The sequence below is a fragment of the Sinocyclocheilus grahami genome, unplaced genomic scaffold (assembly GCF_001515645.1).
Source record: "Sinocyclocheilus grahami isolate Dianchi unplaced genomic scaffold, SAMN03320097.WGS_v1.1 scaffold736.1, whole genome shotgun sequence".
Lineage (NCBI taxonomy): Eukaryota > Metazoa > Chordata > Actinopteri > Cypriniformes > Cyprinidae > Sinocyclocheilus > Sinocyclocheilus grahami.
This window is the reverse complement of record NW_015505915.1, coordinates 159,431-183,324: the sequence shown is the minus strand read 5'-3', so window position 1 is coordinate 183,324 and position 23,894 is coordinate 159,431. Positions and strand designations below refer to the sequence as shown.

Below are 23,894 nucleotides of genomic sequence, written 5' to 3'. Positions count from 1 at the left end.
CTCCTGAGCTAAATTTCAACTGTCCCAGATAAGGGTATGAATGCTTATGCAATGGAATCATTTAAGTTTTTCATTTTTAATAAATTTGCAAAGATGTTAAAAACCTGTTTTTGTTTTACCATGGAGTGTAGATTGATGTGGGAAAAAAAGTAATTTAAAGCAGTTTAGCATAAGGCAGCAACTTAACAAAATGTGAAAAAATGAAGGGGTATGAATATTTTCGCAAGACACTGTATGTACCTGCAAGGAGTAGGAAGATCTGTGTATTGGATTTAACAAGCATACCTGTTCTTTATGACAGTTCCACTTGATTGCCTAGAAAGAGAAGGAAAAGACAGAAACAGACATGAGCAGATGCAGACAATATCTGATTACAGTCTTACAAAATGCAAATATTTTGAAGAATGTTTCTACTGTTTTTGCCCAAAGCAGCACCGGATCCCATTTACAGCAAAGGAAACACAAAATTAATAAAATAATAATAATAATAATAATAATAATAATAATTAGTAAGCACAAAAGATAATCAACCTTTATTACAAAATTCTGAAAACAGAATATGTTTATTATCTACTGACAAGGCTTTCGGAAGACTTTGGAACAGACACACTTGTGTTAATCGACCAAGCATGCCAATGGTGGTCATTTCAAAAAGGCCTGGCTGATATCTGGGTCTGAAACTAGGATCTAGATACCTTGACTGTGTTTTCTGATTTGCCACATAAACAGCATGCGCAGCAGCGTGCTGCAGTTTTACAGCTGACAGGAAAAGCAGTTACAAGAATAGCAAAGGGAAAACACTTCTTATTGCCTTTTTAACTACATTACTGAGAGATGCATTATTTTCAGTCATTAAATTCACGCTATATGAGAACTCCAAAAACATTAGGTATCTTTGAGGAAGGCTCACAGAATGGAGAAATGGGTGAGGTTAGCTAATATAAGAAAAATCAATAAGAGGAAGCAAAATGCCTGAAGCAACCCAACCAGAGTTTGGCTTGTGTGCGGGCAGAGCCGGCCAGGAATGGCATCCACGGGGAAAAGTGTGTATGCCAGTGTGCCATGAGCAAGCGCTCTCACTTCTTTGTGTGTAAAACTATGCTTAGAGGGAGTGAAAGGTCAGTGTGTGTGTCTGTATATGTGTGTTTAAGTATGTGATTGTGTGTGTGAATTCGATTTTAGCCTTCAGATAGTTGATGCTGAGTGTTATGATCTCACTTTGATCTAACTGACCAATGAGACAGCATAGCAGAAGGAAAAATGCACGTAGTTTGGTGCCCATTTCTGATTCATATAATACATTTTGTACATGATATAATGGTACTGTAATACAGTGATTTTTGAATATGTACCATGGTAGTACCATTCATTTTTTTTAACCAATCTACAGTTCAGAATGTGCAGATACTTTATTTATTGGATAATCCAGTATAAAAGATACACACGTGTAGTTTTATGTTGGGCACTTTCCATCGATGATATTTTTATCCCCTTACAGAAATTTTTCTTCATTTTTACATTAATAGATTTCATAAATTAATTTTCTTTTTTTTAGACATTATTTAATTTATTTTTTACGTCAATTTCCTTGTTGGAATGAAGGACTAGGAGTGCCACTTAAAAATAAAATTAACAAATAAAATTGTTAATTGAAAAAAATTATATATATAAAACAAATATACATATAAATAATTTAAAAATCAAACTGATATATAGACATATTTAAACAGTTTGTTGAATTAAGTTTTAAATATATAGTAAAATGTAGTAAATTTTACAAATGTCAACAGTATATTTTTCAATAAAACATTTAAATATCATTTTGTTTCATAAAGCATTTCTTTAATTGCTAGTCAAGTTAAAAAACTGTAATTAGACAATTCACACATGAAAGCAACCTATGAGGTTTTGCTATTAACAGTTAATCATGCTTATTTAATTTGAAAAATTATTTATAAATGTAGTATTTTACATGAATTAAATCATTTAATAAACTATAAACAAAAACTATCAAACGCATTATAGAAATCTAAATATTAATATTATTACTAATATTAATATTATATATAAACTACAAATTATATATCATATTGTATGTGTAATTGTGCATATATATATATATATATATATACACAATTACACATACAATATATGTAATTTGTAAATTAATAAATTGTATAAATTAATATATAATTTAATATGTTGATAACTGATTCCTTCCTATTACTTTTTACTTTACATGGATTCAATATTTTGATCAACTATAAATATAAAAATACACATAAAATGTACTGTAGAAATCTAAATATAAACTAATATGCACAAGGAGTCTGACAGCAGCCAGTGCTCCACACAGAGATCTGATCTGGAATGACATGAAGAAACAGAACAAACTGAGACAGACTAAATCCAGAAGAACTGTGGCGACGTCTCCAAGATTACAATTAATTGCAAAATGAATGTTTGGAAATGTAAACTGATATTTCCTGTTGACACACAGCAAAAGATAGAAATAACTGACTTAAAACCATTTTTTAGCTGGTGAAAATACTAGTGTTCTAATAATTTTGGCCACCACTATATATATATATATATACACATATACATAATACATACACACATACATAATAGATTCCGTCTTTTTTTTAAGTGGCAGTCCTTGTCCTCCATACGTGGAGACCATTGACTTATCACCACAATGTTGGCAAAACCTGACCAACGCAGATAGAATGCAAACAATTTCTTCTCAATAATTTAAAGTAAAAGTGAGTGACTGTTACGTTGACTTGGGCCCAGACTTGAAAGCTTTGGAAGGAAATGGGTAGCGAAAAAGACACAAACGCAAAGCAACTCACCGCTGAGGTTCAATCCAATGCCCCCTCCCCCCTCCGCCTCTTTCTAGTCTGAGCACAGAGCCGTCAAGCCCCCCTTCTCCATTCCATCTCCTCAGTCCTGCGAGTGCTGCTAGTGGAACAAGTCTGGCTTTCAGTAATAAGTTGACAGCTGTAGAAAATGGCCGCTCTCAGTTTGTTTGCTTTTTTTTTCCAGCAATCTCATTATATTATACTGTGGCGGTGGCCTTGAAAGCTGTGAAACGTGTCTTGCTGGAAGACGAGAGAAAGCCAGCCATATGGAATACAGTCTGAAAGTAGGCCGAACTCTGTGAATTCCAATTTTCTCGATCAACACTGTTCCCTGCAGTTCTCTATGTAATTTAATCACAGTTCCTCATATCATAGGTGACCAGTGTTCGATTGTGAATGACCACCTCTGGATTTCTTTCATAGCAGCGAAGGAGAATTTGGACAAAACCTTTCAGGCCAGCATTTGTGACAAATGGAGCGCAGATCTAATCGGATACATCTGAGGCAATTACTCTTGTATTTTCATTACATTTGAGTTTGGTGCACAGTGTTTTTATATTGGCAGCATATATCAAAGCAAAGGCTAATGAAAGAAAGCATCCAAATTATAATCTACTTTCTTAGAGCTATTTTTAGTAGATTTTAGTAGATTCCTTTTTTGCATCTAAAGCTTTTAAAGAGATCTGTCAACATGTAAAATGCTGCAATAAAATGTGTTCGGCTTTGATAACGCATGCTTGATACGATATGAATGCATTCATGTAATAACCACTTACAATTTACACCAAAAAAAAGACAGGCTGAAACACACACACACTAGCTAAACAAAGGAAAACAAGAACCTCAAGAGCAGGGTGCCTTTTCCCCAAACCATAAGAGAAATTAAAAAAAGATGATTTGGAGAGGAGCGCATAGCTTCCAGCATCCACACTGTCACTCCTGTGCAGAGCTCAACTATGACCCTCAAAAATAGAACCACCTCCAAAATTAGCTCTTCTTCTGTAGCCTATTTAATTTAAACCAGCAAAAAGGCAGAGGGAGATGTTGTCCAAATCTGTCTGAAAACTTACTGGTGTATTCCTCATTATACTCAGTACACTATCAGAGAACTCTACAGTGCCAATTAAGTCTCAATTAACAGTTGTCCTTTTGAAAAGTAACAGAGAGCTCCCTCTAGAGGCTGCACTGTGTCAGTAAAGTACCAAACTCCAGTTGAAGAGTCCAGAGGCCTCTCAAGTTATTGAATGCAAACACACACACACACACACACACACACACACACATGCTCGAAAAATCAACCACAATATATACATTTTAACACAACTTAGTAACAACAAATTCAGTCAGTGTATATATAGTGAAACTATCATATGCAATATTCAAATATGGATTAAAAAAGATTACATAGTAATACTGTATGTAACCCAGAAAAGAAGTTAAATACCATCATTTTTATACTAACAACATATTAATATATCTTTCAAAGACACAAACTAGCTTAAAACTCCTGTATTTTGTTTATTATACAGTATTGAAGTATTTATATTACTTTTTCAACAATTTGTCAGTGATAGGTGCTTAACCTTCAGAAAATATTAATTGCAATATTGTCTAACAATTAAATAATGTAGCTACAAATAAACTTAAACTTCCCATCAATTAAAGAAACAATATTTGTTTGATAATTTTCCTTAAAATCACTTGCATAAGAGGGTTGAGCTTGTCAAATGTAGTCAATTACAGTTTGTGTAAATGTTGAGAAAATGTAGAGATTATTTACGGTAGAACCTAAATTAATATTAAAGAATGTAATATTTTTTGTAACAAGGAATAAATGATACTTTAAGTAGTGTAGACAATATTTCGTTTTTTTATTGTTAATAAAATTAGTAATAATTGTATTAATAAATTAGTCATTTTATTACAAAGAACTAAATATCAGTTTAACACATTATACTACACTTATGACATTTAACACATTATACTACACTTATGACATTTTAATTTTATTTTAATTGTTGAATATAGGTAAGGTGGATGAGACGGCTGACATGGAACTAAGCTAGTTAAAGGTAGGATTGGCGATTTCTAGAGGCTAGCAATAGCAAGCTAGCTTTGAAAGCATAAGCTCCCACCCTCCATGCAAATCACTCTCCAATGCCACGCCTCCTCCAAAACACATGAATGCGCACAGGCAGACCAGATGCTAACCAGCGACACAATGAGAGACGTTGTTGGTGGAGGGTTGAATGCAACGCTGTCAGATTACCTCATGTCTCATTTACCGGTGAGAAAACTTTAGTACAAAGTGCATAATATTACAATAATAATGTCTTCCATTCTCGCTCGGTCTGCAATAGCTTAATGGAACACGCTGATGATGTATCACGTCTGCGCGAACAGGGTGTGCGGAGGTATGCAAATACATATGCTGGCAGGTAGGACAGCCTATCATAGTCTTCGAACCGAGGGATATGATTGGACGAACATTTTATGGTCCTACGCCTTCCACAGACAATATAAATACATATAAATACATTTAGACCACTTAACCTTTAGTGATTGCTATCAGGATGTGAAGAGACTTCTAACCAGCATAACAAAAAATATTTTTGAACCAAATCACCTACCCTGCCTTTAAGCTAGTTCTTTCGTGCTAGGTTAATTTTATGTTAGATAATAGTTTAATAGATTTGGGCCTTGAAAGCTTGTTTTTAAAGTCATAAAGTGTACCATATTCATGGAATGTGCCAGATAATAATTTAAAATCTGCTATCTTTACATAAGCTTAAACTCTGCTAACCAAAAAGGCAATGCCGCACGGTACTAGATGGTTATACCATGGACTGAATGATTTCCATATTCAAACCAGCAGTTCTGGGTACTTCAAAGAATACTATGGTACTTCTTTATAAATGGATCTTAGTGTCACATGTGGGTGTAAAGGACTTGTAACCATGCTGAATTGCTGTGGCTGGTACCACTGATGGTGGAGGCTGACTAATATGTTGATGTGGCCCACAGTATTTCCATGAGCTTAGGACTGTTAAGAGAGGATATTGGTATGCCCATCCCCCATCCGTACTGTAGATTACACTTCGCAATAGCAGCCTCCTCGAGCACCTCTCCCTTTTCGTCATCCGCCCTGCTACCCCTCCCTCTTCTTTTTCACTAGACAACCCAGTCAAATGATTTATCTCATTTCTTTCTTCATCTGCCTCTCTCCCTCTACAGATGTGCTGGTGTATTTCCTCCAGCCTGCTGAAGACTAGCTTACTGAGGACTGAAAGAACTGCAGCACATTAACAGATGCATAGTCAAAACTCAGCCCTGCATTAGCAGAGGCCAAATGTTACATAAACATTTATGAATCTCATCGACTTAAAGGAAAGTGCATGTTGATTATGTTGGACAGTGGATAGCCAGTATTCTAAGAATAAGAGCATGTTTACACAACAGCGATTTTACTAAAAACAGAAAAGTTTTTCCTTTGCAATTTTGAAAAGTTTCGCATACAGACGACACCATTGTCAAAACGATCCCCATTTACACAGAACCGGGAAAACGACTAAAGACACTGTATTATGCATGCCAGGCCAGTAGTTGGCAATGTCACTTGCGCACATACACATAGACTGAGCACTTAATATGCATGCGCATGACTTCACCGTTTTCCGTATGCGTTTTTGTAGTTTGCATGGAGACGTTAAGGGTATCGTTTTCAAAAACATACATCCTGAAACACGTTTTCAAAAGTTTGCGTTTTCAGGCCCCCAAAACACCATTGTTGTGTAAATGAACAGCCAAAATGCATAAAAACATTTCCAGTTTTACTTGAAAATTGTGTCGTGTAAACGCCCCCTTAACATGCAAGTAAAAAATGGTCTCAGAACAATAAGAAAGGAATAGTAATATCAGTATAAATTGAACTTGTCATGTCTGTTGTACAATCTGTTCTGTCACGGATTGTGTTCCGTAAAAAGGTTTAGAGCATAACATGTAACCATTCAGCTGATGGAAATGCTAATTCTGACACATTATTTTTCCATTTAACTTTAGCACGTAAATTCTGTATCATTACTTCAGATGTTGCAAAAAAACAAGATTGCTTCATATGAGATGCTTCCGTGTTCCAATAATACTCCAATCGGAATTAAATAAAAATACACCTAATTAATGGAAATGCAGTGTATACAAACTTGCTTTAATTAAAAGAAATCTTTTACATAGCATTTATCAACCAGGGCTGCATTTCTCAAACGCATTGAGAGATGAGTTGATCGTACAGACCATTGGTGGCAATGGATCTACGATCTACTTAGGCTTATGATGCTTTTGGGAAACGTAGCCCATATCTCTGAAAACAACTATTTTATGAGCTGGCGATTTCATATGATGCAATTTGTATGAAAACATACAATTGTATGTACAATAGTTACAGTGGGGCAAAAAAGTATTTAGTCAGCCACCAATTGTGCAAGTTCATCAGCAAGGGCATTGAAGATGAAACGTGTCTGGGTCTTTCAGCATGACAATGATCCCAAACACACCGCCCGGGCAACGAAGTAGTGGCTTCGTAAGAAGCATTTCAAGGTCCTGTAGTGGCCTAGCCAGTCTCCAGATCTCACCCCATAGAAAATCTTTGGAGGGAGTTAACAGCCCCAAAACATTACTGCTCTAGAGGAGATCTGCATGGAGGAATGGGCCAAAATACCAGCAACGGTGTGTGAAAACCTTGTGAAGACTTACAGAAAACGATTGGTCTCTGTCATTGCCAACAAAGGGTATATAACAAAGTATTGAGATGAAATTTTGTTATTGACCAAATACTTATTTTCCACCATAATTTGCAAATAAATTCTTTAAAAATCCTACAATGTGATTTTCTGGATTTGTTTTTCTCATTTTGTCTCTCATAGTTGAGGTATACCTATGATGAAAATTACAGGCCTCTCTCATCTTTTTAAGTGGGAGAACTTGCACAATTGGTGGCTGACTAAATACTTTTTTGCCCCACTGTATGTATAGACATTGTTTTAGCATTTAAATCTTTCAAACAACCAACATCTCAAAATCCAGTCAACAACTGATGAATGGAACAAAGTTCCCATCCTATGTTTTTTTTTTTTTTGCTTTTCCGATAATCTGTTATACTTGAATGTATGTCACAATACAAAATCTCTCGCTGTTTCTGTTTCAATGCAACTTTAAAGCACTGTTTTTCAGTAATGTTCAAGGATGCATTAAATCTATTTATATTTTATACAGCTGCCCCAAAGAGAAGACAATCTTTTAAAATTAAGCTAGTATATTATTTCTCCAGAGATGGAGATGGACAATAAAGATGCATTTTTCTTGACTAAAAAGTGTTTCCAAACTTGTTTTTCTCCAGTGATGGAGAAATGATACTTAGGAGGAGAAAATGACATTTATTAGACAACAAGCTGCACATGACATACAAAGCATTAATTGTTTGCTTCACGTTAAAAAGTCACCAAGTGCTGCAAAATGTTGGTATGTAGGTAAGTTCATTAAAGATACCAGCTTAAATGAATTTTTCACAATTCATATGAATTGTAAGTCTATGGTTTTACCCTCAACCACTATCAGTGGAGAATTCATCCTAGTTCACCAAGCACAAAGCCAAGGATGCACAAAGCAGCACGTAATTAGTTCCATATTCATCAGTATCACCTTGGAGAGGAGTTTCAGTTTTAAAAAGTGTCAAAACATCTAATTTGTATGCAGAACCAAATGAGCTATTTGAAACGTACTCGCCAAAAGTGTTAATACTGAAGATGCTCATTGAATTTTCAGAGATTGTCTGCTAAAGACACCTGCGTTCACCGTGGACCGCGATGCTTGCAAACACCCTCGTTCAAATGGAATACCGAGGATCCTTCATTGCAGTAGAGAACCATATATCCTCAGAGGCATTTGTCTGCTATATTGAATTGCCCTGCTGTGTTTGCTGGCACAGGCTATGTGTTCACATAAATCGTTGCCTGTGGTGTAACATGGACCTGATGTCCTGCCGCACGTAACACTGCTTGAAAAGACTACAGGACTGACAGGGATGCTTACAGGTGCACTTGTACGGTTATTTTAGTTGGGCAAAATCCCAGTTGCTTATTATTCTTTATATTTTATATCACATTCGCACTGCATAAAATACATATTTGGGGACCTATCACCTCATTTGTGAGCATTCACATACTGTATACTCTGGAAATTGCCCTCCACCTTGCACTACTTGCGTTATGCTCTTCACAGATCACATTTAAGCCTTTATGTTCCCCTCTTGGACAATTTATAGTTTCCTTTAAACGAGTATTCCTATGGATCTCCAGTGAAAATATCTAGTGGGACAGTTTGTCTTGTAGAGAGATGAATATTTCGACCCTCTTCACTTTAATAGTATCTGAAATCTGGAGAGAGGATCTATCCACCTAATAACGGAGAAAGAAGAACAGCTATAAATCTCCTCTGATGGACCCACATTTAGCAATGGGCCATGCCATGCACTGCTCTTCTGCTCCAAATGCATGTTCTGATTCATTCTGACACACACACTAGCGCTCAGCACAAAGTACACACAGTCTTATGGGGCCGAAGATGCCCATGAACATGCACGTTCTAGATACTAAGAGTGAACAACGCACAAAAAATGCAGTGGACATTTGATGTTGACACCTTGATGGATGCAGATGTCCACCTTCCAATTCAAAAGGAGTGAGGGATATTTTTTATTTGGATATAGAACACTATAATACTATAATCTGCTAAAGGCAGTACTAGGCACAATCATTATTTGTTTAAAGCGCTGCCCTATAGGCGATCTCATTTCAGGCCAGCCTCTGATTGCGTTATGCCGTAAAACCCTGCAGACCACCAGTTCAACATATCAGTGAGATCGAAAAAACAAAGTCCTTCTCAATCAAGCAATGCTTTTGTAAGAAGAAGATACCTCAAACAGCGTGGCTTTGTTGAGGAGAGGTGTGATATTACTTTTCATAGGACTTACAATTTTCACCTGGCAGATGATAAATTGGGTGAAAAAAAAATCCCATAGACTCACACTGATAGAAGGACACAAACCATACCTAAGGTCCAGAATAGGGATGCTCATATTGACCATTTAACCGTTAACCGAAAGTACGAATTTTTACTGATTAATACTATTAGTTAAATGGTTGAAAAAAAATTCCCAAGTATTTTTTAAGTATGCTGCATGGTAAAAAAAAAAAAAAACCTATACATATTTGTTGACTCATGGGCACATGTCGACACGTGCAACGTACCTACATACATATTTCGATGAGCAAGCACCTGCTTCACCTTCACTTATTTAACTGATTTAGTATATGAAACACAATGGCGAGATGCAGTGTTGAATAAATGAGTGATTGTATTCAATTTCTGATTCTGGATTATACGCTCCCCTTATACTGTAATCACTGGAAAGCTGTCACTCATCTTACTGTAGTTCAACACCATCTCACAAAGTTAACAGAGTAATCAAAGAACCTTACACTGCACAATTAATCTCTTATTTACATCGTGTCTACACTTTCTTTGTTGTAATGAGAGAATTTGCGAACGTGTAGAACTCAGCAGCACTGAACAGAACACCGGAGTTTTGAGTGGTGAGAGGATTGTAACTTATCCACCTCTGATTGGCCACTGCATTCATGAAATCAACAGATATGATTGGCTACATATGACCAGCTGATGAAAAGTCCCGAACTGCAGATTGTTGGGATGTTTGTGATTGCATGATGGTGTTATTTTCCACGGGTCTAACAGTTAACAGGCAGCGCTCCTGTCGACACGTTACTTTAAAAAATAAAAACCAGACACGTTGTGCACTGAGGTAGACCTGCTATTTATTTTTATGTCTGACGGAAAAAAACAAGACTATGCCGGTAAGCGTATTACATTTAGTGTGTGTTTTTGTTTTTGTTTTGTCTTAATCTTAATTGGTTAATTTGTTAATTATTCAAGTGATATGTATTTAGTGTTGGCCTATTTATTTATTCTTTTTTTATATATAATATTTTATTCAGTTTTTTTGTTGCTCTGTTGCTTTGTATGCTGCTGTTTGCATGTTAAAATAAACCGGTGAAAAATATTTGTTTGTATTTTTTATATATCACAGATACTTGTCCATTCTATTTTTAGTTAATACGAATTTATTATTCTAATTGTATCAGTTACTGGTTAATGTTTGAATAACAAGCAGCAGTTGTCGATCAGGAAAATTCACCGAAATGAGCATCCCTAGTCCAGACTCCAGAATATTATAGAGGTTTGAGGGTGTGCATTTCTGACTTGAGCTTGTAAGCAACCAATAAGAAAACCCTAGCAAAGAGTGGTGGGAATAAGTGATATATTAATATATGGGTCTAATGAATCAAACCTTGGTTTAATGAAAAAAATAATAATATTTTTACTGCACACAGCATTTACCAGCTAGATCTCATGAGAAAATGTAACTATTTTACAATATAGCGTTTTCATATGTATATCATGTGGTTTGTATGCAAACAGGGTTGGGAGTTACAGTTACAAATTACTTCATTAAAATGTATTTAGTAACGTAATCCAAGTACCACAATATGAAAGTAATGTAATCGGATTACTTTTGGATTCCTTTTAGTTACAAATGTAAATACAAGTCAAAAAAGCAATATCTAAGTACTTTTATTTAACTATGACTTTAAAGTTAAAACTAATATAAACTATAAAAACTATTAAAAATCGTGTCTTGTTTCATCATAGTTATTACAGCCCATATATATATACTGTATATATATTTATATAAAAGGCTATGCAGACATCTAGTGGCTATTCAGTTTAGTATTACAGTTTTATTTTTATTATTATATATTTTTTCTTTAACATGTACAAGTAAAAATAAATATAGTTTATTGAGTAGTTGAGTAAGTTGGTTGAAGAGTCTTCATGCATATTTCCTTTATCCTCTTTGAAAACAAAATAACTGTGAAATTTTTAGACATGAAAACATTTTTCCCAGCAGCGTCTCATCCCGCGTTTGAGGAGAATAATTGTAGACGGGTGTTACTCACGCACGCACCAGCAGCTGGCTCACGTGAGTCAACATGTGTCAAAAGAACCAGGAATGAAGCACGAAGCATGATGCATGATGAACCAGCGCTAAATAAAGCGTTGTCAAAATACTAATTTATTTAATTTTAAATTAAACAAATGTAATCCTGATAGTATTCCCACTTTTTACAAAATGTAACTGTAACAGATTACAGTAACTAGATTTTTGTATCCTGATTATGAAAATAATTCTCAGCAGGAAGGATCGTAATTAATTTACTGTAGCAGCGTCTCATCCCGCGTTTGAGGAGAATAATTGTAGACGGGTGTTACTCACGCACGCACCAGCAGCTGGCTCACGTGAGTCAACATGTGTCAAAAGAACCAGGAATGAAGCACGAAGCATGATGCATGATGAACCAGCGCTAAATAAAGCGTTGTCAAAATACTAATTTATTTAATTTTAAATTAAACAAATGTAATCCTGATAGTATTCCCACTTTTTACAAAATGTAACTGTAACAGATTACAGTAACTAGATTTTTGTATCCTGATTATGTAACGCCATTACACGTATTCTGTTACTCCCCAACCCTGTATGCAAACATATACTCTAAAAAATGCTGGGTTCAGCCTGTAACCCAAAAACAACCCAGCATGTGTTCTGTCCAAGATTTACCTAGCACTGGGTTGTCAAATAACCCAGAAATAATTGCTTTTAACCCAACATTTTTTTAGAGCAGGGTTCCTCAAATCTTGCCCTGGAGGGCCAATGCGCTGCAGAGTTTAGCTCCAACCCTGACCAAACCTGGTGTGTTTGATTAGGGATGGAGCGAAACTCTGCAGGAAAGTGGATCTCGTGGGCCAGATTTGAGAATCCCTGTTTTAGAGTGTGCGATTTTTAGAAAAAAGTATGCATGAAAGTCCCAACCTATCCCCCAAATCTAACCATCAGTTGGGTGTAAGCTTTTCTTCAAAAATATATCATACGAATTTATCTGAATTAGCCAGCGATTTGCCAAAACATAAAATAGTTGTGAATTGTCATGTTTTCAATATTAATTCCGAGTAAATATTTACATATAGTCTTTTAAATATTTACTCAGAATTCACAAAAAATGATTCATATGGAAACATGATTTTCAGAAAAAAAAAAACATGAATGTCCCACACTAACCCATTTAACCGCCAGTATGACACAAGCAAGCAAGCAGAAGAAACATACAAATGAGATCATAAGTAAATAGTTACGAATGCCATGAGAGTTTGTTGGCATTTACTCAAAATTCACAAAAAAAAACAAAAGTAAAACATAAACAGTTTACTATCGATTGATGCATCTGTTGATTGAATTTGCAAACGACAAAAAGCAAGATAAACACTTTTGTTAACTGGCGACATGGATAATATCAATGGCGATAATTTCAACATTGCCAAATATTGGCCTATTAATCAGTGGCATATCTCACAATCTGGGCCACATTGTATAGGCTAATAATAATACTGTGATTTTTTTTTAATGTATTTTATGGTTATCCAAAATTGTTGTATATTGAGTTTGGATTCTAAATGAAAAAAATAAAAATGATAATAAGCAAGACTTCTTTCATACTTAATAAAATCATATGTTTATGTGTGCAAGCCTCTGCTGTTGTGTGTGTGTGTGTGTGTGTTTTTTTTTTTTTTTTTTTGCAATAGGACAGTATAGACAAACAGGAAGCAAAGTGCTAGAGAAAGGGGATGGGATTGGGAAAGGTCCTCAAGTCAGGACCCAAACTCGGATTGCCCAAAATTCTATATCCTGGAGTGCTGCCCACGTGGCTATCGGCATCATCAATTATTTCAGTTTTTGAGCTTACACACCAGGCGCAAACATCTCTCGGCTTCTTGCTGGTCTTATAAATGTATTATAAAAATACAAAATAATGATTCATGGTGTATCAATATAGTATCATGACTTAAAAACCATGTTTTCTTGTGAAATTGCATGAGAATTCTAATGTCCAGACACTTTTGCATGGCCAAAGCTTCTATTCTCCAAACTACTTTACTCAGATGTTCACACTGACGAGACTGAGTCATCAGCAAGCGACACCCTCCCTCGGTCTTCTTCAGTCCACATCTGATGATCTTCCCACAAGGTGTCTCACCTCCCGAAAAAGAGTGAAAGTGAGGACACCACGCTTCTCTAACCTTCTAAACAACTTCTAAGTTCAAGTGCAACACCACAGGACACTACATATAGACTATAGATGCTAGCAGTGCACTATAAGATGCCTGCGCAACAGTGTGATGACTGACAGTGAGTTAGGTAGCTTTGGAGAAATAGGTCATAGAGCTAAAAATACCTATCTGTGTCTCTCTCTCTCCTCTTGAAGACAAAGAGAGTCTCTCTGGAAAAAAAAAGTGAGTGAGTGAGTGAGTGAGTGAAATGAAGAGAACAGCCCACCAGTCTCAGAAGAAGAGAAATGCCTTTATAGAATTGCGGCCGCTTATGCAAACAAACATTAAAAAAGGCCTGAGTATAGCGATGGGGAGGAAGGGTCTAGAACCGGTGACAGTCTTCGGCTTAAGAGCGACAGTGTGAAGAATTATAGAGATCACATTTTTCTCAGATCAGCGAGGCAAAGCGGAATAACTATCCAAGAAGTCTGCATTCCGCATCCTACGAGATGACTGGAAGAGACAGGACACCATCACTTTAGGAGATTGAGAGAGCTAGTCGAAGATAGAGGAAAAATAGAGACAGTAAGTGCACCTGAGTAATAACTAAAGAGATGTGAGGACCAGTGGAGAAAGAGAGACTGAACAAAGAGAAATACGCAGCGAGAACAGTGGGAAACTAATCCAAAGATTCCCAATGAAATGCCATCATTTTGGTGAAGGCATGCCAGTTAGCAGATAATCAGCAATCAAGGCAGGCATCATTTAATCACCGTCTCTTAAAAATGAGTGATTTATAAAAGCCAGTAATGTAAATTAGATTGGCTCCTCAACTGATATCTCCTCATGGCTCCAGAAGTACTGCACTTTAACTGGGTTCTTTGAAGAGGGTTATTGAAGAGCGTAACATCACAGTAATTCAGACGCTGATTGCAGCCCCTCTTTCTGTTCATTCACCTTCCTCATGCAAATATCTCAAATGCACAGAGAAGCACACCTGACCTCGAATATGACTAAAAACATCCATCCACAGTCAACAACAAAGTTCACCGCTCAGGGAAATTGATCGAACTTAAGAGAACCCAGTAAGATACTGCAGGAGTTGTCATGTATGAGTTACTTACATGAGTCTCTGAGTCAAAACAAAAGCAGTTTTATTAATTTACAGAAACGTATTAGATAGTGCTACTAAGTTTAATCAATGTACAATCGTATTTACGACACTTTACAACTAGATCCCGTTAGTTAATGCAGTAACTACCATTAACCAACAATTAGTAATAATACATTTATTACAGTATTCATTTATCTGAGTTTAGCTCTAACTCTCCCGGCATTGGTTTCGTCAATGGCTTCCATTCAGAAAGATCATGTGAGGCACATACTACATAGGATAGGGCGTAAGCTATATTTGCTGCACATAAGTCCATGCACACTTAATTTGTCAAGTCATATTTTTACTAAATATTTGACTGAATTCAAATTATGTCAAAGCTGTTTGTTTAAGTTTGAGTAAGCTGTATTGCAGCGCGATAGTAACCAACTGCCGAATGTTATTTGACCAATATTACTCTCGTTTTTTGTTTTGTTTTAATACATTGTAAGTTATTCAAATGCTATAATTTGTCATAAGGTAAGAGTTCCTAACCTCATAAAACCTTGCATCCTGTCTGACTCTGAACTTCCATTCACAAAGCTGAAATAATATGAATAATAATTAATAATTGATGTAGTCAAATGTTTGGCAGCAGTGCCTAGTGCCCAAGTTGGTAGCCTTTGTTATTTAAGTTTAAAAATTAGACAAATAACATTCCACAAGCTCTGTAATTTGGCCTGGTTGTGGTTTTAGTTGTTGTTTTTCTCCAAACATAACTAATACACTAAATAAAACGTCCCAGAAACGCATTTTCTGTTTGTTTAGTTTTTGTTAAACATATGCCTAAATATATATCATTTTTAGTTTGGTTTGTGGAACGTTTTTTTAAACCGCTCTACATGGATGTTACCAGCAACTGCAACCAAAATACAACGTTGTGGAGACGTTTCAAGCTTGCTGGGTCCAGGTGGACAGTCGTGGAAGTCAGCTACTGGAGAGAGATGCAACCTCCCGGGTTAAAACCCGGCACAAGTGCAATGTCCTCTTCATCAGATGTCAAAGCTACACTCACATATGCATGCCAAACACAAACACGTCTCCCCATTCGGAAGGTCTCCGTCTCTAGCAGACGAACGTAAAGCAATTTTGGGCACTGAGCCCGTGTGGCGTCTGCGTGCCGAAAGCCGAAAAAAATGTGTCAGTGTGCACAAAGGAATCTAAAGGAAACTTCACAGAATGTGCACTGCTGCAACGGCGCATAAGAGATATCAGATGTTACACACCACTAAAATGTCATGTTTTAACATGCATTTGCTTCAGAAATAACATAAAGAATTCATTTCCACGATGCATGTCATTTGTACAAACGAATGTATGTGATCAGCGCGTGCAATGTAACCACTGAAAAATTGTAAGATTTTCCAGCTCTGTCAGTTTTGCATCGAAATCCTCTGACAGACAGTATGCCAGTTCATTTTGTTTGACATCATATTATGCAAAAGCAAAAAGGTTCAAGTATCATCTCTGATCTTAAACTCTCCCGATTCCAATACCAACAACTGTAAGTTCCCCGTGATCAATACTGACCAGCGACGCCGGGTCAACATTCTCAACATTCCTCCAGATCACTGTGCATATGCAGAAATGACACCCGAGACACTGCACTTTATAACATGCCATATTTGCCCAGATGACAAAATGTCGCCGCATGCAGTATGATTTATTGCATTTCAACATGCATTCGTAGTTTAAAACCTCGCCGGCATTTTATACTTTTAAAGATGTTTGCATATTTGTGAATTAGAACGAACGCTGTTTGTTGCATGACATGTATTGTATAAAGCATGAAAATATAAATAGGTTTACTTACGATTTCAGAGGATTTTGGACCACTGTGGCCATTTTGATATAGAATGATACAATGTAAGACTGCAGATCCCCGGTATTGTACATGTAATATAGCAGCAATTTCAATTTCATTCATTCTCTGGGGCTGCGGCTGGATCGGCCAGCCAATAGGAGCACGACTGGCTGACGGTCAGTGCGGGGAAATGTAGTTTTTATCCCTTGATGGTTTCTGGAGTCAGAGGCGCGTGTACTACAAATTGCACAATGCACTGCGGTTAACTGTATACTAGTCCCGCCTTGATTTTGTTTGGGCAAGCCAAAACATCTACTGTAAATTCAAGGTTGGATTGCTGGACTGTCTGTCAGTATTTTTGCTCTCATGTTGGTATAGTCTCTTTAATTCGTAGAGAATTGGAAATATTTTTAGAGAGCGATGGGCAGCTATGAAGAGCTATGAAGTCAATATTTATTTTCTTAGTATGCATGTTATATCTATTAGAGATAATCCGAGCATATTTCGGTAGGCAGTGATCAAAATTATTATTGCATAGCTTTATTCTCTTATATATATTTGCGCTGCATGTGTATTTCCATCGTCTTCTGTTGTGTTTATACTGAGCTAATCATATTTTTCATCTTCTAAATCTAACCCTCAAACAACATTTTCTGCATTTTTATATTTTCATCAAGACATTATTTTCTATTTCTTATAAAACATGTTTTCTACAGCCTGGCCTTAAAACATGCTAAACACGTGCAATATTAGTAGACAATAGCAACAAAGTAATTCTCCTACGTGTTTTTATTCTGCTTATGCAATGAGAAACATGTAGATCTAAATATTGTGAATATTGTCAAATATCAGCCAGACTGACCTCTAATAGAAATGGGATGACTATAAAGGGCTCTTCAGTCCAGTTAACTGCAATGGCGCCACTTTGAAGGCATTCTGTGACATGTGATATTTATAGATCCCTGCTAACAAATATTTAATGAACCTTAGCAAGCTCTATGGAATGACTCTGAACCTAAATGTCCTGTTAATGCCGAATTGGTGCATTTTAGGGGATTTTAGAGTTGAGCTATTCTTCAATTTAAGATATTGCACTGCAACCCTTACCAAAAAGTAGTATACTTCAAGTTTATTTTATTTTGAACAAAAAGCTGAAAAAAGACTATGAATTGGATTCAGAATGATAATCAAAACGTAGATAAAGTCGATCAACACCCCAAAGCTTGACAGTCATTATTAACTCTTCATTGGTCGACATTTTATTCCTTAGCGTTACACGGTTTTGATGCTGTTTTATGTCTGATGATCATACATGTGGAAGCATCTGTTGTTTCGGTTTCTTCTTCACTTGTGTTTTTTGGAAATTCTGTACAGAAGATGTGTACTAGCACCCCTTACAGTATAACAATGAAACCACGGATTCTAGGAGCACAATTATAGCTAAAATATACTTTTTCTAAGTATAAGTCAAGTATACTTAAATGTCATTTTAAGTATATTTCTGAGAAGTACATAAAAAGTAGACTAAAAGTATACTTTCCTATTTTTAGTTTAAAAGAAGTATACTAATAGCACAATTGAATAAACTTCTTTTTCGTAAGGGAATACATTCTAAAACTAAAATTAAACATCAGTTCTATTCTGTTTGCACCTGCCAACAAAGTTTTTACCAATTTTGCAAAAACTTTGATTTCCTAATCATACACTAATGAGCTCATGTGAGAGCTTTGTATCACGGAGGCTTGTTTTTATTGATCTTTATACTACAGGATAAACTTCTGCATTTTGCACACAGACTGCTGAAAGAATAGCCACAGAATAGCCTCTAGAGTGCGTCAAAATGCTCAATGATCCACAATGAAAGCGGCTGATAGAGCAGCAACAGCGCCCTCTTGAGTTCAGCTAGAAAACCAAGCATCGCCTGCAGACCAGTAGTAGCAGGTAACTTTAGTAGTCCTGGGACAGCTGTAGTCCAACTAACTTAGCTTTCCAGAGAGCTGCGATGGTGTGAAATCACGATGTCTGAAATGCTGCTGAAAGATATGGAAGAGATTTCTCTCGGGCCTGTTCAAATGGACGAGAAGAAGGAAAATGGACGGAGTTTTCTCCTGGTGGACGAAAACGAAAGCTTGCAGGTTTGTTTTGGTTAGCTTCTGTGTTAGCGATCGAGCTATTAGGTAAACAGCTAATGCTTTGTCTTAGTTGTTTTGATGGGTGTTTGGCAATTCACCAGCATGCTGGTAACTAATTATAGTGTGTGTCAAATAAATAATATACAGATAAACCAAGCCTGAACTGATAGTATTAGTGGAGCACACGGAAGAGCTGTCTTTTGACAACATTTAGGATTCTCACTCACTAGCCATTGATCTTCAGAGAATATATCAAGGGTTTGTGTAGTTCAGGTCTTGTTTTTTGTCACCTACATTCATGATCTCAGGTCTGTGTGCTGCAGCAGATGATGCATCTGTCAACACAGTCTATCCTAGTGTGATTTACAGACATTAAACGATCTCAGTACTGTATGCTGCTGTTATGTCATGGCTCTAACATGTTATTCTGATGTACTTTAGTAATGCCATGGTATACAAATATAGCAGTAATCTATTAGCTGGACAGCCTTAATAGAGAGTCAACAGTGACCGTGTCGTTTTGGAGAGTTTATAGTGTTTTCAGGAACCAGCCTGAAAGTGATCAGTTGCTGTCACTGTGAAAGATTGTTACTGTAAATTAAGCTTCATTATGCACTTAGTCTTTTGTTGTTTCAAAGCCCTATGACTTTATTTCTTCAGTGGCACACAAAGGCAGGGTGACTCATTCGTCATTCATGATAACATAATTGTCATTTTTGGGTGATCGGTCCCTTTAAGATGCTTACAAATGGCGATAGACAGACAATCAGACAGACAGGTGGGGCAGGCATCCGAGAGAAACCATTAAGACAGAATTCTGCAAACTCATTCTGAATTTACATACAAATTCGAGTCTCATAGAATTGCTACGTTTGAAGCTAAGAACTGGACCCCTCAGTATTATGTGTAGGTATGTAGACATTTTAGTGATCTTCTGATAAACACTGTGATCTCCAGCTGTTAACACATTTTTGGCAATATTGAATTGCATTTAAATTAATTGGGAGACAGACATACAGACATACTGATTGATTGACAGATGGATGGATGGACAGACAGTCAGATAGATAGAAAGACAGACAGATTTTTAGATAGATGGATAGATAAACACATCAATAGATTGATGGATAGATAAATAGACAGCTATAGATAGACAGTCATCTAGATAGTGTGACAATTCCTGTAAACTTGATCTCCCTGGTACACTTTCTCTCTCCCAGGTGAAGAACGAAGCTCAGTTTTTGCAAAAGTTGGGCTGCAGCGCCGCGCAAGGAGTCAAAGTGCTTTCCATCTTTGGCAACACGGGCGACGGCAAGTCTCACACTCTCAATCACGTGCTTTTCGATGGCGAGGAGGTATTCGCCACGTCTCCTTCTCCATCCTCATGCACGGTGGGCGTATGGGCCGCTTACGAGCCACGCCTGAACCTGATCGTGCTGGACACGGAGGGCCTGCTCGGTGCCGCCAGTCAGCAGAACCGCCAGATGCGTCTGCTGCTGAAGGTTCTGGCCGTATCAGACATGGCCATCTACTGCACGCGGGCCGAGAGGCTGCACAACGACATGTTCCAGTTCCTCGGCAGCGCGTCGGCCGCTTACCTGAAGCACTTCACGCCTGAACTCCACGCTCTGTCTAGCCGCTGCGGGCTGGACGTGCCGCTCTCCAGCCTGGGACCTGCTGTTATAGTTTTCCAGGAGACTTTCGCACTCAGCTGCTAGGCCAGGGTAAGTCAGAGCAAGCAGACTTTCACGGTTTACAAGGCCTGCAGTGTTTATCAAAATGAATACAGCATTTTTCTGATACATGTTGTTGCCAAAGGCTGTTGTATGACTAGCCTGGGGCAAAGGGATTGCTGTTTAAACTTGGGTCTGCACACCCTCATGGGGCCTAAACACATAGCCAGGGAGCTCTTTGAAAAAGTCCTGAACTAGTGGAGAATCCCACAGGAAAAATGCAAGTTGTCAGTCAAACCAGGCTTTATTTCAAGCTCAATTGTTTCATCATATTTTCTTTTATTTCTGTCTGCTTAGTGATGAGAATTTCAATTTTTTTCATTGTCTCGCTGTAGTCAAATGACAAAACTTTAGAGAGATTTAATTGGAGTCTGTAATACATGGGCTATTAACACAATGATCATTTTTATCTGTTATTTTAATCAAAAATACATAAAAAAATGTAATGCATACAAACAAAGACTTAAATGCAAGATGAGCATGCTTTTAATTTTTGAATTAAAATTTCTTTTGAGCTGTCCTGATATAATAATGAGAATAAAATAATGAAATTCATTCAAATAAAACCTTCAATTGTTTGACATAATCTTTTATCATTATTTTTTAGAAAAAAAAAATATTTTACTACTTCACTGCTTTAATAAATTATTTGAAAAAAAAGTCATGTGATGCATTCAACTTGACACAAAAGAAAATATATATTTAAAAAAAAAAAAAATAGCAACAGGAATTATATCCTAAGACGCCTGCAGACCTTTATGACTGTGTCAAGGTAAAAAATAATAAAACTGGGAAAATATATATATATATATATATTTAATAATTCATTATATTTTATACTAAAAATACTGTTAAATATTTTAAAAACTTTTAACAAATAAATTGTGCACTCACATTTTGTATTCAAAGTGTATTCAAAATGTTTTTACTGTTTACTTACTGGTTAGAAGTTACATATTTATGTTTCGTAATTAAACGTTCACTTTTCTTGAATATGGTATAAACATTTTTAAAATCTTATGAAACCAAGATGAATGCAAAGAGATAAAGATAATAAAAATGTTTTAGTAGGACACATTTTCAAAGAAATAAAAATCTTTTTTTTAATCATTTGTTCAAAAGAAAATCAAAATAATGGAGGTGGCTTAACGGTTAAGCAACTAGTTTTCTAACACGGATTGCAGGAAAATCCCAAGGCAGGAGTGTAACCAAGATCACAATACTGCTCTATTATAATGATGCCCTTGAGTAAACCCCAGGTTTTAAGCACACTGTAAATCATGGCACATGAAAAGTGTTGTATAAATCACACAAAAAAGCTTTAAAGAGCAGGTCATATGGGTTTTTGAAAAATATATCTGTTGCAGTTTATAACGTAGCTATCCTTAAATGAAAACAATCTGCAAAGTTGTTAATCAAAAAAGTGCATGATAAATAAAGATATTTTCTCTCAAAAGAGAGAGTCAATTCTGAATCGTCTTAACGTGTCGTCATTAGGCATGGGCCGGTATGAGATTCTGACGGTATGATAACCTTAGATAAAAAAAAAATATCACGGTATTGCGATTACAGCTCTAAAATATGTTATTTTTAAATGTCTGGGTAAAAAAAACTACTTTTTTTTCCCCACTGAACACATTTTATTTTTAAGAAACATATAGAACATTTTGGAACAGTCAGGCTAAGTAATTAGAATAAATAATTAAATTCTTCTTAATTAAATGCAGTCACTTAAGTGAGCCTAAACCTGCAGCTCAACAATAATCAGAACATAAATAAATTATTTTCTGTAAAAATTAAAAAATCCCTATAAATGAAAAAAATGCAGTCACTTAAGTGAGCCTAAACCTGCAGCTCAATAATCAAAAATATAATCAAAACATAATTTCTGTAAAAAAATAAAATAAAAAAATGAATTAAAAAAATGCATGCATAAACCTGCAGCTCAAAAAGGTTTTTGGAGACATGCTCGCTTTCTACACATTCATCTTTCAGTCCAAGTTATGATTCGGGAATGTTCACCTTTCCCAGTTTAAGTTTGGAGCTATGGTTTGGAGCGGTGAGGTACGAGGATGTGTGCACATACACGCGTAAGGAAAGAGAGAGCGCGAATGTATGGAGCCAGATCAGCCTCAAAAATAATACATTTACAAAACAAAATTCATAAATGCACAGCACAATTTACATTTACAAAATCCAATTCGCAAATTACCCTACGTCTACGTTACCCGAAAAATTCCCATACGACAGACTTCGTCTTTTTCGACGGGGGAAACAGTTCCAGGGATTCATCTCCTTCGGCCATCCTACACACAGGTGACTCCGCTCACACCAGCCGGAGCTCTTTGCTGCACACAACTGAGGGAGTCCTGCACTTTCAGTCTTTGACGACACGTAAAAAAAACTGCGCATACCGCAGGAACGGTATAATGGAAAATTTTAGTGGTTTTGAAACCGTGACTTTTCCAAACCGCGGTATACCTTGAAACCGGTTATTGTCCCATGCCTAGTCGTCATATTTTCGAATCTGTTAGTTAATATTTTCGTTACCGGTATACGTCACTGGGTAATCCCACCTGCCCGCGAAATACGACCAGAGTCTGACCTGCCCACAAACACTTCCGCTAGTTAGTGTGTTTACATCATGTGGAGAAGACGCTGTGTTCAAGGATACCACAGAAATACAATTCCAACCTTTTGTTGTGTGCATGTCATTTTACCAAGGACTGCTTCTCTAATCTTGGCTTTTATCTTCGTTGGCTTCTAATCGTCTTAATTTGGACTAACAAGCTCCCCGAACCACAACCTGTAAGTACGATTGATACGTTATGTGTACATTTCTAATTGAGTGCTCAAAATATTAAGTTTTTGTTCTAATATGTGATGTATAGGCCTACCTAGTGCAGCTTTAGGTTTCCAGGTAAAGCACGATATTACTGTCTTACTGAAGTAGTTCTGATAATTCGCTGTGAACCC

General features: G+C 36.5%; 2 pseudogenes; one reads left to right on the top strand and one right to left on the bottom strand.

The window, feature by feature from the left end:
* Positions 1 to 17,186, bottom strand: part of LOC107560631 (zinc finger protein neuro-d4-like) — a 69,950-nt pseudogene extending 52,764 nt beyond the window's left edge.
* Positions 17,187 to 18,970: 1,784 nt separating this feature from the next.
* LOC107560629 (zinc finger FYVE domain-containing protein 1-like) overlaps positions 18,971 to 23,894 on the top strand; it is a 13,189-nt pseudogene continuing 8,265 nt past the window's right edge.